Genomic DNA, 20,685 nt, shown 5'->3' with positions numbered 1-20,685 from the left:
ATGACTCAAGCAAAGTGGCAGGTTAGCATAGATAGATGCAAGAATGATACATGCCACTGGGACGGACCCGAGTGGCCTGGGGATGATGCAGCCCGAGGGGCGCCCCCATGAAAGTAAGCTAGAGATGCAGAAGGATACATGTCGCAGGGACAAACCCATGAGACTTGGGGATAATGCAGCCCGAGGAGCGCCCCCAACTGAATGAACTAGAAAGAGTCACCTGATACTGTAGACGGAGTGGTGTTGGAGTAGCTGGAGGTGCGCGCTGAAGGAGTCGTTCCTCACGAACCGCCAGGGCCCTGAGCCTCAGGAGGCTCCAGGGGGCCTGGTGGCTCCTGGAGAACCGTCGCCATCTCCTCCAGGATGACGTGATACCTAGCCTCCTGAGCTGCCAGGATGCTCCGCGGATAGCGTTGCTAGGTGACAGTCACGTTCGGCAAGTCGAATGGCATGCGAACATAGCTGTGAGGTGGACCCTCGCACCGACCAACGCGCGAAGGCCAGAAGCGCTCTTGAGATGCGGCCCTGTTGAGCCCTGGAATGTCGACGCAGACGCGTAGCCCGCCGTCCTTGCCAGGATGGGGAGCAACGCCGGGTGGTGGGCGGCGGTCGCCGCGTATGGCTATTGCCTCTTGAAGCTCCTGGGTCGCCTTGACAATGAACTCCCGAGCATTGGGCGCTCCTCGCCCAGTGCCCTCCTGAGGGAAATATGCAGCGAAGCACGCCTCCACATGGTGCCCGAGCGCCTCCCCCTTACCCGAGGAGGGCACCGGGCGCGCCTTCCTATGCGAGGGAGGAAGGCGCCCCAGCTGCGGGCGCGGATCCTGAGGTGGTGCCGCTGGAGATGCCGCTCTCCTGAGGCCCTGGGAGGAGTAGCTGCTTCTTCTTCTTGGGGATGGCCTCAGGAGTGTACAGGGTGCCTTCGTTGTCAGGATCTTCGATCACAGCGGCTTGGAAGGAGCGCTCAAGGGAGCACACCGTATCTCTTTCTTCACAGTGGACTGTGATGACTCCGCCACTCCCTGGCATCTTGAGGACGTTGTAACCGTGGTGGGTCACTGCCATAAACTTGGCCAATGCTGGATACCCAAGGATGGCATTGTACGGCAGATGGATGTGGGCGACATCGAAGTCGATGAGCTCGGTGCAGTAGTTTCTACGCTGGCCGAAGGTGACAGGGAGGCGGACCTGCCCTATCGGGGTGGTGGAGCCATCGATCACTCCTGAGAAAGGCTTGGAAGGCTGAAGTGAAGGAAATATGCCCTAGAGGCAATAATAAAGTTATTATTTATTTCCTTATATCATGATAAATGTTTATTATTCATGCTAGAATTGTATTAACCGGAAACATAATACATGTGTGAATACATAGACAAACAGAGTGTCACTAGTATGCCTCTACTTGACTAGCTCGATAATCAAAGATGGTTATGTTTCCTAACCATGGACAAAGAGTTGTTATTTGATTAACGGGATCACATCATTAGTTGAATGATCTGATTGACATGACCCATTCCATTAGCTTAGCACCCGATCGTTTAGTATGTTGCTATTGCTTTCTTCATGACTTATACATGTTCCTATGACTATGAGATTATGCAACTCCCGTTTGCTGGAGGAACACTTTGGGTGCTACCAAACGTCACAACGTAACTGGGTGATTATAAAGGAGCATTACAGGTGTCTCTAAAGGTACATGTTGGGTTGGCGTATTTCGAGATTAGGATTTGTCACTCCGATTGTCGAGAGGTATCTCTGGGCCCTCTCGGTAATGCACATCACATAAGCCTTGCAAGCATTACAACTAATATGTTAGTTGTGAGATGATGTATTACGGAACGAGTAAAGAGACTTGCTGGTAACGAGATTGAACTAGGTATTGGATACCGACGATCGAATCTCGGGCAAGTAACATACCGATGACAAAGGGAACAACGTATGTTGTTATGCTGTCTGACCGATAAAGATCTTCGTTGAATATGTAGGAGCCAATATGGGCATCCAGGTCCCGCTATTGGTTATTGACCGGAGATGTGTCTCAGTCATGTCTACATTATTCTCGAACTGTAGGGTCCGCACGCTTAATGTTACGATGACAGTTATTATGAGTTTATGCATTTTGACGTACCGAAGTTAGTTCGGAGTACCGGATGTGATCACGGACATGACGAGGAGTCTCAAAATGGTCGAGACATAAAGATTGATATATTGGAAGCCTATATTTGGACATCGGAAGTGTTCCGGGTGAAATCAGGATTTTACCGGAGTACCGGGAGGTTACCGGAACCCCCCAGGAGCCATATGGGCCTTAATGGGCTTTAGTGGAAAGAAGAAAGGGGCAGCCCAAGGTGGCCGCGCACCTCCCCCCTCCCCTAGTCCTATTAGTACTAGGAGAGGTGGCCGGCCCCCCTCTCTCTCTTTCCCCCTCGGGGAATCCTAGTCCAACTAGGATTGGGGGGGAGTCCTACTCCCGGTAGGAGTAGGACTCCTCCTGCGCCCTCCTCCTGGCCGGTGGCCCCCTCCCCCTTGGCTCCTTTATATACGGAGGCAGGGGGCACCTCTAGACACACAAGTTGATCCTTGAGATCGTTCCTTAGCCGTGTGCGGTGCCCCCTGCCACCATATTCCACCTCGATCATATTGTAGTGGTGCTTAGGCGAAGCCCTGCGACGGTAGAACATCAAGATCGTCACCACGCCGTCATGCTGACGAAACTCCTCCCCGACGCTTTGCTGGATCGGAGCTCGGGGATCGTCATCGAGCTGTACGTGTGCTAAGAACTCGGAGGTGCCGGAGTAACGGTGCTTGGATCGGTCGGATCGAGAAGACGTACGACTACTTCCTCTATGTTGCGTCAACGCTTCCGCAGTCGGTCTGCGTGGGTACGTAGATAACACTCTCCCCTCTCGTTGTTATGCATCACCATGATCTTGCGTGTGCGTAGGAAAATTTTGAAATTACTACGTTCCCCAACATGAAGCTGATCGTATGACACCTGAAGGCTGTCGAGCATCTCGATGGACAGGACATTGAACCCTCCGCCGCCATCAATGAGGGCCTTGGTGACTTGGATGTTGCTGATGACGGGTGAACAAATCAGCGGAAGGACGCCGGTGGTCGCCCTGCACTTGAGCTGGTCCGTCGAGCTGAAGGTGATGGTGCACTTGGACCACCTAAGCGGGCGCATGGCCTTGAGCCTGGGAAGGGCCGCGTTCACCTCACGAGCAAACTGCTTGAAGATGCGTTGGGAAGCTGAGGCATGAGCACCGCCCAGGATGCAGGCGATAGCACGCGACTCCTGGAAGCCCCCAGCCCCCTCGTCCTGATGGTGGTCGTCATTCCTCCTTAGTGGTGGCGGCAGCAGAGGGAGGCCAGCATTGCCCTGAGGACGATTCTCACGAGGCTGGTCCCTCCAGGCACCCCTGCGAGGCTGGTCCTGCCAGTGGTCCTCGCGAGGCCGGTCGTGCCACTGACGGGGGCCGCGGTCGTCCCAGTGTCCCCCACTTCGTCCTCCTCCTCCGCCGTAGCCCCGGTCGTTGCGCTCGCGGCGCTGACCGAAGCATCCATCTCGAATGGCCCTGGGCTCTTGGCAGTCGTTGGTGTTGTGGTTGTGTACATTGTGGAAGGCGCAGAATGGACGGCTGCTCTTAGACGACTTAGGGTGGTCCCGGCCACACTTCATGTCCGGCTCTGCCGCGAGCACGACTACTCCCTTGCGCTTCACATCCTTGGCCTTGGCTTTCTTCCCTTCTGGGTCGGCAGCAGGGAGCTCGAGGAGGGAGAGGCACCCCTCCTCAACTCTTGCGCACTTGGTCGCCATGTTGAACATCTCCAGGGCTGAGCATAGCTCCTCGTGGATGGCGAGCTCCTCCTTCATCTTGACGTCGCGGACGCCATTGGAGAACTCGAAAATGATGGCCTCGTCTGTCACCTTGGGGATCTTGAGGCGGACGCTGTTGAAGCGTTGGATGTACTTTTGTAGGGTTTCCCCTGGTTGCTGCTTGATGCGCCGTAGGTCGCCTGCGGCTGGCAGGCGGTCGCGAGTGCCCTGGAAGTTGGCGATGAAACGCTCGTGCATCTCGCCCCAGGAGGAGATCGACCCCATGGGCAGGTTTAGGAGCCACGAGCGCGCGCCATCCTAGAGTGCCATGGGAAATTAGTTCGTCATGACCTTCTCGTCTCTGTTGGCTGCCTCAATGCTCAGCTCATAGAGTTGCAAGACCTCCGCAGGTTCGGGGGTACCATCGTAGCACGGAGGCAGGTCCGGCTTGAACTTGCCTAGCCAGACGATGGTGCGCAGCTCGGGAGTAAAGGCTCGGCAGCCTGTTGTGGTCACCGGAGCCCGTCGTGGTGGTGGTGCCTGGTCTTGGTACCCATGCACCGCCACTGCAGGCGACGCGCGGTCTTGACGTGGTGGTGCAGGGAGTGCAGGAGCGTTTTCTTGCGGTCGAGGGACCTCCTACAGCTTCCATCTTCGTGCGCGGGCACACGGCATGGCGGATCACGCCGCGGGGCCGCGCATCTTGGGTGAGGACATCGTCTTGATGTGGAGGAGGCGGGAGCGCTCCGTGAGCCGCGCGTCTTGGCACGAGGGTGCCATCTTGATGTGGAGGCGGCAGAGGCGCTCCATGAGCTACGTCACCCGCGGCTGGGGGAGGGCGAGGCAGCGAGAGGGATGCTGCAGGAGATCCCCCAGCGGCGCTGACGAGCTCGGCGATGGGGTCCAACCAGTCCTCATATAGGTCGTCGACCGGGCGGTAGCGCAAGAGCTCGTGTGCCATGAGTAGCATGGCCTACGCGTCCGTGGGCGCGCGACGAGCGTGGGACGATGAGCCGACCGGGGTCAGCGACGAGGTGGCGGTGCGGCCGTCCCGCCGCACAGAGGGTTGCAGCGATGACGCTTGCTGCTCGTTCACTGCCGAGCCAGTGGTAGCGTTGGCAGCGGGTGATGGAGAACAACGGGGAGGTCTGCCAACAGGCGCTGTTTGAGCGATGCGGGCGGCGAGGGTGGCGCGACGGTCAGCACGGGCTCGGCGAGCGTCAGACATGGATGCGATGGAGCAGTAGAACGCGGATCGACGAAAGAAAGGCTTTAGCGCACCCCTACCTAGCGCGCGAAATGTCGGATTACGGGTTTCGGCAAAACCCTTGAGGTTTGAACTCTGGGGTGCGCATGAAGATCTCTCTCCCCCTAGCCCACGCTCTTGCCTCGATCACAAAGCCTAGCTTGCCGAACCCAAGGAACAAAAGAGACAAGAGTTTATACTAGTTCGGGCCACCGTTGCGGTGTAATACCCTACTCCAGTGTGGTGTGGTGGATTGCCTTGTAGGATGGGGATGAACAAGTACAAGGGAAGAACAACCTCCTGAGGAGAGGTGTTCTTGAGCTCGATGAGCTTGTGTGGTTGCCTTGGTGGAATGGATCCAGTCCCATATCAGTCCTCCTAAGGTGGGGGCTAGTCATATTTATAGAGGCCCAGGTCCTCTTCCCAAATATTAGGCGGGAAGGGATCCCACAACGGCCAATTTGAAGGGGGACAACTAGTACAAGTTATCCTGACAAAAGGTGGTCTTCGCCTGCCAAAGGCTCTGGTGGTGACGCCGTCGTGGGCTCCGTGATGACCTCCGTCCTGCCGTCTTGCTGGTCTTGGTCTCGTTGCACTGATATGGAAACCTTTGCCTGATGCCTCGGGACTCCTCGCCTGCGCCTGCCTCTTTAGCACCAAAGAGCCAACCGGTACTCTGCACGCGCTGGCGCTCGCCTGGTGCCCGCCTGGCCTTGGTCGTCATGGCTCACATCACGGGAACCTCACGAGGTGCATCTCACCTTGATCTTTCCGATCCTCGTGAGCCAGCCTAGTGAGGCTGCCCTTGAGGAGGTCTTGTGACGTCCGCCTCACGAGGGTCTTGAGTGTTTGTTGATGAAGAAGGGTCGTACCAGGCTGCTGGTGTAGCCACGCCCTGGGCCGCAGGCAGGCAAGTCTGGGTACCCCCATTCCCAGGACGCCGACAATGTAGCCGACGTTCACATGACACCACTAAGGGAATAACAACATACATACTATCAAAATATCAAACACATATCAAGTTCACATGGTTACTTGCAACATGATTTCTCCCGTGACCTCAAGAACAAAAGTGACTACTCACAAATGATAAACATGTTCATGATCAGAGGAGTATTAAATAGCATAATGGATCTGAACATATAATCTTCCACCAAATAAACCATATAGTAATCAACTACAAGATGTAATCAACACTACTAGTCACCCACAAGCACCAATCTATAGTTTCGGTAACAAGATTTAACACAAGAGATGGACTAGGGTTTGATAGGAGATGGTGTTGTTGAAGATGTTGATGGAGATTGCCCTCCCCAAGATGGGAGAGATGTTGGTGATGATGATGATGACAATGATTTCCCCCTTCGGGAGGGAAGTTCCCCCGGCGGAATCGCTCCGTCGGAGGGCAAAAGTGCTCCTGCCCAAGTTCCACCTCGAGGCAGTGGCGCTTCGTCCCGAAAGTCCTCTCCTTATTTTTTAGGTCTAAATGACTTATATACCAGAAGATGGGCACCGGAGGTGGGCCGAGGAGGACACAACCCACCAGGGCACGCCTGGGGGCCTGGCGCGCCCAGGTGGGTTATGCAGACCTGGTGGCCCCCTCTGGTGTTTATTGGCTCCAGTATTTCTTAAATAATCCATAAAAATCGCCGTGAAGTTTCAGCTCATTTGGAGTTGTGCAGAACAGGTGGTCTGGCGTAGCTTTTCCAAGTCCGGATTTCTAGCTGCCGGAATTCTCCCTCTTGGTGTGTTCATTGCAAATTATGAGAGAAAAGGCATTAGAATTAATCCAAAAAGCATTATTATGGATAAAAACATTATAAATAACAGTAAGAAAACATGATGCAAAATGGACGTATCAACTCCCCCAAGCTTAGACCTCGCTTGTCCTCAAGCGAAAACCAAAATCGAAAAATATGTCCACATGCTTTGAGAGAGAGGTGTCGATAAAAACAAAGTGCGGGCATAGAAGCATCATGTTGATTATTATAACAACAACAAAATTAAACATAGGAATTTTATCATAGAACTTTTATCATATACTTCTCATGAATAAGTAATAGTTCATGACACAATCGAAGTATAAAGCAAAAACTCTTTTAGAAACCAACAAACTATGTTCTCAGTCAACTTTGCAACTACAATTCATCATCTTTTCAGGAAGGGTCACGTGTCGGAGCCTTTAGGCAAGTCCACATACTCAACCATCATATAGTCTTCTATGATTGCTAACACTCACCTCCTACCCATGAGAAAAACATTTCAACTGGACAAATAGAAAGATAGGGGCTTATAGTTTTGCCTCCCAACATACTCACCTCAAGGGTGATGTCAATGATAATAACTCATGCCATCTATATTCAACTGGACATATGTGCTTAGATCTTTTCTCACCACAAGATGCTTGCCAAAAGAGAAAAATAAAAGGTGATGAGGACATCAATACCATTGTTACACCCACAGCCCCTGCTGCTATACATACTGGACCAATTACTAGAGCTCGCGCATGCCAATTGAATTATCAGGTACTTTCGTTTCTTGTTAACGATTCTAATGTTCATGAGAATATGATGCTGCCTAAATTGGATACATTTGTTTTGATTACAAATGAAGGGCCTAGCTTGGACAAGAAAGATGAACCTTGGAGCAAGTTCAAGCATGGAGATGATGGCATGCGCAAGGGGATCAAGAATGGAGTTACAAGTGATGATTTCAGGACTTTGAAGCCACCATAAGGAGTGCATGAAGCCTTGGACGAAATATACAAGATGCCACTTCATAAACTTCGTCCAGAGGCTATTTTAGGTGTTGTGTCACCTTATTATTGGACTTATGAAGTTGAACTAGCTATATGTTGTGCCGTGTTGTTTTCATGTAGCTATCGTATTGTGATGTTATATTATATTTATGTGCCTAATATGAAATTGGCAAACAAATGTTCGATATGAAATGTGAATTTACATAATACTGGAATTATTAATTGTAAACTAATAAACCTAGTAAATGTGCCATGGACCTTTGCAAACGGTTCTAGTAGTAAAAGCGCTTGCGATGGATAGCCCAATGCCACACAGTTTTCTTCATCAAATCGTGTGTGATATAGTTGATAAAAGCAAACAGTTGACCAAGGCAGACCGTGTGTGATAGTTACACCTTTCACACACGAGCCTACAAATATAACTGTGTGGGATGTAGGTACGAACAGAAACATTTTCCCAGGATTGACTGTGTGGGTTGTACATACGAACGGAAACGTTTTCCCATGATTGACTGTGTGGGATGTACGTATGAACGGAAACGTTTTCCCTGGATTGACTGTGTGGGATGTACATAATAACTGAAATATATTCCTTGGATTGACTGTGTGTGATATACACATGAACGGAAATGTTTTTCTGGGATTCACCGTGTGGGATGTACATACCTAAGGAAATGATTTTCTTGGATTACCGTGTGGGATGTACATACCTATGGAAATGATTGGGTTTCGATGCCTCGCTCGATCGCACACGGCCCCATCCTGGGTCCCACGAGGGTCTATCCACGACGATTTCTGGGTCGTGTGGGAAGGACACCCTATCTGATGAGGACATCAATACCATTGTTACCCCCACAGCCCCTGCTGCAATACATACTGGACCAATTACTAGAGCTCGTGCACGCCAATTAAATTATCAGGTACTTTCGTTTCTTGGTAATGATTCTAATGTTCATGAGAATATGATGCTGCCGAAATTGGATACATTTGTTTTGCTTACAAATGAAGGGCCTGAAATGGATAAGAGGGATGAGCACTAGAGCAAGACCAAGCATGGAGATGATGGCATGCGCAAGGGGATCAAGAACGGAGTTACAAGTGATGATTTCAGGACTTTGGAGCCACCATAAGGAGTGCATGAAGCCTTGGACGAAATATACAAGATGCCACTTCATAAATTTCATCCAGAGGCTCTTCTAGGTGCTGCATCACCTTATTATTGGGCCAGGCCCATGTATTTTCGAAATACTAAAGTATAGGCTGTTTTTAGAGTCCGTATGTGTGGGGAAACAAGAGTTAGGGTTGGTTTCGGACCCCTCCTCCAAGGGCCACAAATTCCCCCCCCCCCACTTCCTCCATATATACAACCCTTAGGGCGTCGTCTAGACTTTGGTTTTTGTTTAGACTAAAAGTTTGCCATAGCTGCAACTTCGCGTACTTCGTTTGTGTCCAACAACAAGACCAAGACGTCACAGAACCCCACCTTCATTAATAAAGCTTTCCTCTTTTATTCGCAATATCCAGATTGCAATCTCAGTTTCTTGCTTGTTCTTCGTTTGCTCGCAGGAAATAAACCCTTGTGATCAGGTTGATCATGCTCCGGCGTGGTCAATAACCCTCGGAAGTTGGTTTAGCATTGCTAAGGCGCGACGTCTTCGCATGTTCGTAGTCGGATCGTCAAAGTCGACTCCCACAGAAAATGATATCTATCTCATCGAACCATCGGGACACCTTTGCCTCTATCAAGTGGTATTAGATTTCCAGGTTGTTTGGTGAGATTTTACAGTTTTTTCGTAGTTTAGATCGAGTCTGTTCTTCATACCTACAGTCCACGAAAAAGCCAAAAAAAATTTAGGGTTAGTTCATCATATCCGAACCAGTATGAGCCTTTGCATAGTCTTTTCAGTATTTTGCTTTGTTGAGTTTGCGGTTGCATCGTCGTGTCTAGTTGCTGGTCTTAGTGTCTAGTCATTTAGAGTTTCGAGTTCTGTTCACAAGTAGTCACGCCACCGCCGCATCATCATCATCACCGCTGCCATATACCACCATCATCGTCACCGCTGCCATATACCACCATCATCATCACCGCTGCCATATACCACCATCGTCATCGCCGCTGCCATATACCACATATCCACCGCCATCACAATAATCCGAGTCCACCTCCATCACAGATTCGCCACCAGTCCGTGTTCCACCGCCCTTCATATATTCGCCACCAGTCGGAGTTCCACCAGATTCATCTCTGCCACCAGTCCGAGTCTAGTATTTGTTGCCTTGCTTTCGAGTTCCAGATCAAGCGATACTTTGAGTCGTGATAGAATAGGACTCCCGAGTTTCCGTGCTACCCGCGGTAGAAAAAATAGTAAACTAAGTCTGGAAAATTCTGGCTAGGCGGTTTTTAGACCATTTGTAGACTTTTTTCGAAGAAAAAAATGTTGCGGAGCAAAAAAAAGAGGAAAACAAGTGAAAAAGGAAAAAAATCAGAGCGTGCTCCTCCCTTGTTTCCGTGCAGCGTCGTGATTTTGTTAGTGTTCTAGGCTCGCGTCTCTAGCATGGTCTAGCCTAGGACCAGCACGATACCGTCGTTGAGCGTTTATTCAACTTTGCATCTCTGAATTGACTATTGCTTACCCTTTTGCTACCATATTATAAGCCTTCCCAGCTCCACATACATCTACGTCGTGCGTTTGACTCTCCCTGGTAATCGCTCTATCCAACCTTTCAGAGTATTGACTACGACGGTTGCCGATCACCGCCTGCTGCTGGGTAAGAACTGGTAAGAATTTGAGATTAGCTTGACGGATTTGTGACACCCACCACCACCTCTTGTTAGTAGTTTGTAGGATCATATTCTTGTGTATTTCTATTGCTGCTAACCATGGCAGGATCACAAGCCAACGAGACTAACTGGGAGAACATGAGAATAAGGAGTTGCATGATAAATTTCAGCAAATGATGAGTGGATAGGTGCAAGATGTGCTAAACAGATTTGAAGAGGCCATGGAAAAGATAGATGGCATGGAGAAGACGTTCGAAACAAAGCTCGATAACAAGTTTGATGAATTACTCGCGCGTCTTCCACCACCACCACCGGCTGCACCTAATGCACCTCAACAACAACAACAACAACAACAACAACAACAACAACAACAACAACAACAACAACAACAACAACAACAACAACAACAACAACAACAACAACAACAACAACAACAACAACAACAACAACAACAACAACAACAACAACAACAACAACAACAACAACAACAACAACAACAACAACAACAACAACAACAACAACAACAACAACAACAACAACAACAACAACAACAACAACAACAACAACAACAACAACAACAACAGCAACAACAACAACAACAGCAACAGCAACAGCAATAGCAACAGCAACAGCAACAACAACAACAACAACAACAACATCAACAGCAACAGCAACAGCAACAGCAACAGCAACACCAACAACAATAGCAACAGCAACACCAACAGCAACAGCAATAGCAACACCAACACCAACAGCATCAACAACAGCAACAACAACAGCGACAACAACAACAACAATAACAACAACAACGACGACGACGACGACTACCTCCACGTCGCGAAACAGCCCTCCGCCGAGCGAGCCGTCTCCCTCTTGCGCCTGGCCAAACTGTTGGTACTGCTGTTGATAATTCTGTGGCTCCTGCTGCTGATGCGGAGGAGGAGGATTTTGCGGGAGATTACGAGGATGAGGTTGATCAAAATCAGAACTACGTGCAACCACCTGCACCACAACCACCAGGTCGTCCACATGCAAATAATGGCAATGGTAGGTGATGCGGAGCATCCTATGGACATCACCATGTCAAGAGTCCATTTGGCAGGTGACACATGCCACACCTACTTCATACATACAAAGGTGAATCATCTCCTTTACATGTGTCCACTTGTACCTTTCAAGGATGGTATACTACTTGACCCCTTTCTCGTGTGCATACATAGGTGTGAGCAGCGCTACACATTCATCGAGGAGGAGTCCAAGAAGAAGAGAACATCTACACCATCCAAGAGGGAAGCCTGGAAGCGGAGAAGGAAGCGCCAAGAAGAAGGCCGCAGCTCCCAGGCAACCCCGTGCGCACGGGCCCCTCCGACCCCGTGCCCACGGGCCTCCCAGGCTGGCGGTCCTGAAGCCCCCGTGCGCACGGACGTGTACCATGCCCACGGGACCCCCGTGTCCACGAGCCTAATGGACCCCGTGCGCACGGGCTCGTGCGTCTCATCTCTGGATACCCCGTGCACACGGGCTCCACTTACCCCGTGCACACGGGGCCCCCTGAGTGTTGCTGCGGGCTTTGCCCATGTAATCCCCATTTCGCCCCTACTTACCCCTTCATCCCTTGGACCTATATATACTCCTCTTCCTCCTCCATTTATAGAAAGCTAAGGATAGACACAAATCATAGAGCTTAGCTCATGTATCTCCACTTATGGGTTTCCTCCTAAGGGAGAAGGATGCCTAGGATCATCAAGCCCTCCTAAGGGAGAAGGATTCCCCAAGTGAATCATCAAGCCCTCATCTCCTTCATAGGATTTGGGATGAACTATACCATGTATCTTGTTTCCCTTTGATTGTTCATGTACCTTGTGGATCTTGTGTGTTTGTTGGTCTAGTGAATGTGTGATTGGACTTGTTCTTGAGTGTTCCTCTTGTTTTCTCTCTTGTGTTCATCTTGTTCTTGGGGATTCCCCTCCAATTCGTGAAAGATCTCCACTTAGGGTTCCACCCTACAACATCTTGGTATCAAGAGCCACGTTGATCATGAAATTGGAGCCCCCCTCTTTGTTTTCTAGCCTAGTTTTGTTGTTTTTGTCCCAATTTCAAAAATTCCCCACCAAAAATAGCCCCAATTTTTTTGTGATTTGTTGGTTTGATGAGGTTTTGTTAGATTTGATCCATGGATTTGCTTGGTTTCAAGTGGATCTAGCTTTCCCCCATCTTTTCTCCACCATCCATCCCCAAAATCTCTCCAATTTTGCCCAATAAATCTCCAATTTCCGCCACGAAATCGCAAAATTTCCGCCCACCCCGTGCCCACGGACCCCAGACCCCGTGCGCACGGGCCCCCGAAAAGTCTCTGGACACCCCATGCCCACGGACCTGTACCATGCGCACGGGACCCCATGCCCACGAGCTCCTACCCCCGTGCGCATGACCCCCCCCCCCCAGGACAGCCGTGAGTGCTTCACCGTTTCAGCCATAACTTCCACATCCGGAGTCCGATTTTCGCGTTCTTTAGCTCGTTGAGTAGCTATTGACATCCCCCATCCATCCAGATAGAATCCAACACCATTTGACATTTTCCGTATGAGATTTTGAGTGTGCGGTTTTTACCGTTTCCTAAGGTGTTTCAGCTACTTAGGGACGGGTCTACATCATCTTGGTATCTAAAACAAGACCACCGCCACAAGGTCGTCATCGACATCGACCACTTCACCATTTTGACAACCTAATCGTAAGCAAGAACGGTAACCTCTATATCATCTTGGTATCGTGGTATCCCATCATTGTACATTCTTGCCATTACATTGTTAACCCCTTAGCCCATTTTGTGTCACTTGCCTATCGAGACTAGCCATTTGAGTATTGTCGGCAACGTTACTTGTGCACATTAGTGATCCGTACCTTCCATTGCATACATACCATATCATATTGGTATCATCTTGGCATCATATCATCTCTTGTGTCACAAGATTGTTCCCGCATATACAAAATCGCTATCTTGGTTTGTGCATTTCGCATAGTGGCCATATCAAAAAAAAAGAATAAGCTTTTAAGCAAAAGAAAAGAGAGCAAAGAAGCTTGTAAGCAAGATCCATAGCATCGCCACATTGTATACCATACTACCATATTGATCATCTTGGATCATCGTATGCGAAACACCGGAACATCATACACATAGCATACTTGGGATAGAAAGCTCATACATTTTGCTTCTTATAGGTTGTGCACAAGTGTTGTATCCGCCTATTGAGCAATCGTGCTAGCGTCTCTCTTGAGTTGTGCAACACGAGCGTTTTCAGTGGATTCCACATTTTGTGATCATTCCTTGGTTGCACGACCCCATTTATCTATTCGTGTGTGTGTTTCCGTGTACCACATATTGCTATTGGTCTACTTGTTTCACTTGCGAATTTTTGAATCTTTTCCAACATTATTGACTCTTGCTAACATTTTTGCATCAAATTTTTGTGCCACTATCCTCACCGAGCTCCACCATAAGCCTTACTTGTGTAGGTGAGATAATTGACAAGATCCGGTACCAATTGTGCTATTTCCTTGTTACATTATTGAGTGATCATTGATCCATCTTCAACATTGGATAAGGTACATTGGTCTAGTTCTTTCCTTTCTTCCACTCACATTTGCTAGAGTCTTGTGATGGATAGGCAAGGCATTTCATCTCCGGTCTTCCACTACAACGACGACGCGAACAACTACATCACCAAAACGCCCATCTTTGGACTACAACGAGCAATGCGAAGCATTGAGCGACTCATCATCGACATTCACTAATGCGAAGCACGGACAAGGGACTACATCGACACCAAGTTGGACGCACAATTGGATGACATCCGACACGTGTGGGCCAACTACAAGTCTTCTTCCTCTTTGTCATCTTCATGGCGGAGACTCTCAAGTCGCAAGTCTTCGTTACGGCCATGCGATGCAAGTACCACGCGACACCGTCATCATCTTCAAGGCGACTACCAAGACCATGAAGAGCGACCTTCGGGACAAGAGTTGGCTTCTCTGCCACCCCCATGCACACGGGCCTTGGACCCCGTGCACATGGGACCCCATGCCCACGGGCTCCTGCACCCCCGTGCGCACGGGCTCTACAGAACAGCACCATCAACCCCAAGGTTGCGGCTTCGACAACAACTTTGGCATCTTCGTCAAGTGACGTCAAGGCATCTTCGCCTTTGGACATATGACATCTTCGCCTACTTCCCACGAGTACGCCTACTTCGACATCATCAAGTCCAAGGCGATCACCTACGAGCGAGGGCGACACTTCCATCTTCGGAAGCCCCTCAAGGGATATGGTTGAGCATGGGATTTTCCATTCGACCACGGCGACATATGATGACTTGAGTGACTTGTGCCACCATATTGAGAGTGATAGTGACTTCACCACTAGCCCCATATATGATGAGTTGCCACAACTCCCATGTGAGGACAGCCACAACCCCCACCACTTGAGTGAGATGAGTGACTCCACCATATGTGAGTTTGAGTGCACCTACCTTGAGGTAGTGAGTGAACCACCACATAGAGAGACTGAGATAGTTGATAGGTCATGTGAGGCCACTTTCAACACTAACGACTTGACCTCTACCTCTATTGTGTCTTCTCATTTGGTGCTAGGTCCCATTTATGATGATGCGCCGATCCTCGACGACTTCGTCCTTCCTATGGACAAGATGATGGCCATGGTGGAATATGATGCACCCCCCCCACATGGTTCCATCATGATGAAGATGACCATGACTCGGTCTTCAACACCTCACCTACACCACATGAGTGGAGCTCCATAGGTAACATAGGTGATGGTGCTTCCCTTGTCCCACTAGTGGACTATCTTCACATCGATTGCTTGCATGATGATGATCACCTTATGGATGCACCACATACTATGTCTTCTACATGCTTAGATGTGCTACCTATTTACGATGAATATGATGATGAGCATGTTGAGTTGCCTAGTTGTGATGCTATGCTCCACAGGATATCATGTGAAAATTCTTTTGGTCACATCATGTTTGAAAATCCATTGAACTTGTCATATGCTATGAGTGAGATCTCCCCTATCGCATCATTTCAATCTCAGCATAGTAGCTATGCATGCCCCATTCAAATAAATCCCATTTGTACTTATGGCATAGATGATGAGATGATGGTCATTGGCTTTTGTTTCTCTTGTGATGATATTGCCATGCTTCCTTTACATGACTTGTGCAATTCATCTCATATGCCATGCCATGACAATTATTGTGTTTCGCATGATTGCATCACTTGTAGACACCATATGCATTCCACGCATAACAATGCTCTAGATGTTTCCCATGATGCATTACACAACTTGAGTCTCCATTATGCTATACATAACAACAAACCCATCATGATGGATGACATGTTTCTCTATCATGCATCTCATCTATTTGAGCATTGGCTATTTTGTGCTAACCAACACACGCACGTGCGCATCAAAACGGATGATGTGTACATCTACCACGCACACACAATTTTCCCTTTGTCTTTGTTTTGTGTAGGTACTCACGTATGCTCGTCAACCTCTCAATCCCAAGAGTTGATGAAACAAGCTCTTGAGAGCAATGATGACTTGGGATTCCGTGGATTTTCATTCCCACCGCTCACTTTGCGCCACGACTACGCGCATCTCTTCTACTTGGCTCTCACAAGGCTATGGGCTATATATCACTTGTTACTTTATGCCCATTGTATCTTATTCACTTTGCATGTTATGCCTCTTTCCATGCCTTTGCCATGCAATTGTGACCCTTGCTTGCACTTACATGTGATTCACCATTATACTACTTCTATGTGTATTTGCATGCTTGGTGGAGATCCTAGTAGCTATTGCCATGATTTCTTTGTGCCCAATGCTTTTGATGCTTGTTGTGTTGGGAGAGTCATTATGCCCCATTGCTATTTACATATGCCCTCTCGCCAATACATTGATGATGTTTTGCTCACATCTTGTTTTCATGCTTGTGATATGTCTTGTGAATCATATATGCCCACCATTTACACACATGACATGATTGCCATGACTCCTTCTAGTATGTTGCATCTTCGCACTACTAGCTTGCTTGACTTGATTACTATGATTGCTTGCTTGGTTGCATCACCCATGTTCCTTTATTGCTCGCTTTCTTGGGTTGATGACATACATGTTCACGCCTCTCACTTGATTTGTCTTGACCATTGTCTCTTGTCTCCATTAGTTGTACTTCCCATATGCCATTCTAGTGAGTGCACCCATACTATGTTTATTGATCTTGGAGACTTAGACATATTACTTGTGAAGCATGTTTGTTTGGTTGAGTTTATTATAGTTGGTTATACTCGCATCATATGCCTCCTTGTCATGTCACCCTACCTTGCCTTTATTTATGATACACATGATAAATTCATTTGTTGGGCATTTCCCTTCCCAAATGATAGGCTTTGCGTTCACGCTAACCTCATGGGTTTTTCCAAGTACTTGTCGTGTTCTTTCGTTTTGAAGGTCTTGCAAGGTGGTACCATCATGAGCTATCTTCGTCATGGGAAGGCATACACGTTGCACGGCACCCACATCTTAGAGCACCTCACCGAGCGACAAGGAATCAATTCCTACCATGTACATGGCGATACGGTTTACGATCCGAGGTTGGATCTCTCCCAAGGGGGAGGGGATGATGCGGAGCATCCCATGGTCATCTCCATGTACACCGTTATAGAAGCTCGAGTCCCAAGTGGACCTACCGGAATTAAGGTGAACCCGCTCTTCTTCGAGAATATCATGAATATCCATTGGACTTGCTTGCTACCTCACCAAAGTGCTCTATGTGTCCTTAGATATGAAGACTGACGACCACAAGCTGGTGAGGAACACCCCAAAGGAGTAGGAAAAGCACCACAAGGCCACAAGGAGGAAGAAGGAGTGCAACAAGATCAACTCTGCACCTCCCAGGCGACCCCGTTCCCACTGGCCTCTAAGACCCCATGCGCACGGACTACACAGGAAGCTGGCGCTCGAGCACCCCGTGCGCACGGGCTTGTACTGTGCCCACGGGACCCCCGTGCGCACGGGCCCAACTTACCCCGTGCGTACGGGCCCTGTAGGATGGATGGCTGTGATTGTTGTTTGGGCCTCCTCTTCATCCACCTCGTCCTCACCTCCAGCCACCTATATATTCCGTACCTAGACCATTTGTTAGGGATAGCAAAGTATATGAGATGATTATGTGAGCTTTTCTCCTTGTACCCACTCCTCTAGGAGATCATGGCCTCCTAAGGGAGAAGATCCACTTGTGGATATCAAGACCCCACATGTGGGAAGGATCCCCATCATAGGATCATCAAGACCTCTCTCCTCATAGGATTGGGATGAACTAGTACCTTGTATCTTTCCTTTGTTATTCCTGGATCATTGTGAACTCTTGTGTGTTCTTGGATCTAGCATATGTGTGATTGTAACATCCCAAATTTTCAATTTGGAATGTTATACACTAGATCATCATTGCATATCATATTTTAATTGCATTTTGGTTGATCCTAGAAATTCTACGCAACTCAAGGACCCTCGGAGAGAGTTGGGGATTTCGTTATTTTCATATTTGAGTTTTCTCAAATTTTGAAAATAGGATCATTTGATTTTATTTATTTTATCTGCAATTATTTCTATTACAAAAAGATGAGAGAGGGAATAAAATGACTTTCCCAAAATAAATAAATATTGAGGATTTAATAAAAAATCAAATAAGATTTTATTTGGATTTATTTGCTATTTTATTTGAATATAGGAAAAATGCGCGTTTTTCAAAATTGCATTTAGGCCCCAATAAATGTTCCTCATGTGTGGCTTGATTTTAGAAGTCGGGGAAAATTTATTTCGGGATTTTTGGAGTCCGTTTAGTAGTCCTTTTGTTTTTTTCTGAGCGTAATTATTAAAAAAAATCGAACCGACCTATCGGGCCGTGTCCGACCCGGACACCCAGCCCGGCCGGCCTTATAAGCCGGAGGAGCCCAGCCGAGCCGCCCCAAACCCTAGCGCTGACCCTGCCGCCGCCGCCTCGCCCCGCCACCGCGCCTCGCCGCCGCCGGAGCTGCCGCCCGCCGCCTCGCCTCGCCGGAGGTTGACCCCGCCCCGCTGCCGGTTTTTCTCGAAAAACCGTTCGGTTTTCCGTCGGTTTTTCATTCGGTTTTTTTGTTAGATCCGTTTTTTCTCTAGACCGGTTTTTTTCTTCCGGTTTAGTTAATTAGCGAGCGTTCGCTCGTTTGTTCGTTTTAACGGACGCGTTCATCGTTTAGATCTAGATAACGAATGTCTGTTCGTTAATCTGTTCGTCGTTTTTCTTTTTCTCGGATTAAATCCGTGATTTTTTCGATCGCGATTCCTGATCTGATTTTCCTTCTAGTATAACTTTTCGCTCGTTTATCGGAATCAGGGGATTCAAAAGCCTGGAGTTTCGTCTCGAAACCCTCTTTTCATTTAACCAACTCATACAAGTTTTTTCATCTGTAAAAATTGCCCTAGATCTAGAATAGTAAACAAAGCTTGTTTCTTTTGCCGTTTGTCTTTCGTTTCTTTGTTCGATTTGGTTCGTTTTGCCAACCGGAGTTCTTAAGTTGAACTTTCTGGTTAGATCTCTTACTTGAGTTTTACCTGTGCATTAGTTCAGTTCTTATTGTATGCTTGTTTGTTTGCGATAGAGTACCCGGAGTGCGCCGCTTGCTACTTCGAATCGCTAGCTTTTGCGGATCATCAGCAAGGCAAGTAACACTTTGATCATACCTCCTACTATCCAGTTTTTATTGCATTAGATCAACCCTCACACATTGCATGATTAGGATCTACTTAAATTGTGGGTTTGGGAAGTAGATGAGGTAGTACCCATCACCTGTTTATTATCAAACCTTTGGGAGTTACTTCTACGTTTGCTTATTATGTCATGTTATGCTAGTAGACGTGGATTGGGTGAGTGAAATCCATGACAGATGTGAGTTTGTTAAATTAATGGTTTATCTAAGGTTGCAACTTAAATACACATCTGGGTGGATTGAGGCACCTGGGTATTCCAGCGATTGCCTGTTTTTCTTTTCGACCGCCACCCAGGCTCAAAGGGATCATCAGATTATTCATGCTAGAAACTTCCGTGTGCAGCCACAAGCTACTATGGGCTCTAGCATAGTTGAGTAAGTCGTGTGAATTCTTACAGTGGTAGACTAGCAGATGTAGGGGAAAGTAGGTGTAATGGTCTACCCGATCGTAAGGTGCTAGCACTTCTGAAAGACTATGTCTCGGTCATCCGTTTCTCAAACACCATGTAGTGCGAGAATCCCAACGGAGGAGATCGAGTCTTGTGAGGAAAAGTGCACAAACCTCTGCAGAGTGTATAAACTAATCATGGTTAGCCATGTCCCCGGTTATGGACATCTTGAGTATCTAGTACTTGGATTATCATGTGAATCTCATCATGTTACTCTAATTAAATTTGTTGGGTTTTTAACGATGATGTTTAATTGGGATTGAGAGCGTGTCTACACTCTCAATGTTTAACAACCACCATAATAGTTAAATAACATTTATTCCTTTGCAGTAGGGGAAAATTGGCTTTATGCAAAACTGTAACATTGGAGCTTTCCACCAGCTAAATATGCATGTAGTATAGTCTTATTCCTTTCATTGCTCTCTATGTGTTACATTGCCAGCATATTCCATGTGCTGACCCGTTTCAGGCTGCAACGTTCATGTTGCAAACTTTTCAGACGACGAGTAAGGTGCCTTTTAGGTCGTGGTTCTATGCTCAGTGATGTCGTTGGAGTTGATGGACTCACTTATCTTCCAAGCCTTCCACTGTTATCATTATTAGATGGCCTTAAGCCATATTTATTGTAATAAGTTCTCTTTTGAGACACTCGATGTAACAAGTGTGTGATTGCTACTCTGTTATAAATCCTTCAAGTACTGTGTGGTGTCAGCATTACTGATCCAGGGATGACACCTGCGCACAGAGATTGGACCGTTTGAGGTCTGGTCGCTACAAGATGGTATCAGAGCACACGCTGAC

The sequence above is a fragment of the Triticum aestivum genome, chromosome 5A (assembly GCF_018294505.1).
Source record: "Triticum aestivum cultivar Chinese Spring chromosome 5A, IWGSC CS RefSeq v2.1, whole genome shotgun sequence".
Taxonomy (NCBI): domain Eukaryota; kingdom Viridiplantae; phylum Streptophyta; class Magnoliopsida; order Poales; family Poaceae; genus Triticum; species Triticum aestivum.
The sequence above is the reverse complement of the archived record's forward strand: the minus strand, read 5'-3'. Positions refer to the sequence as shown.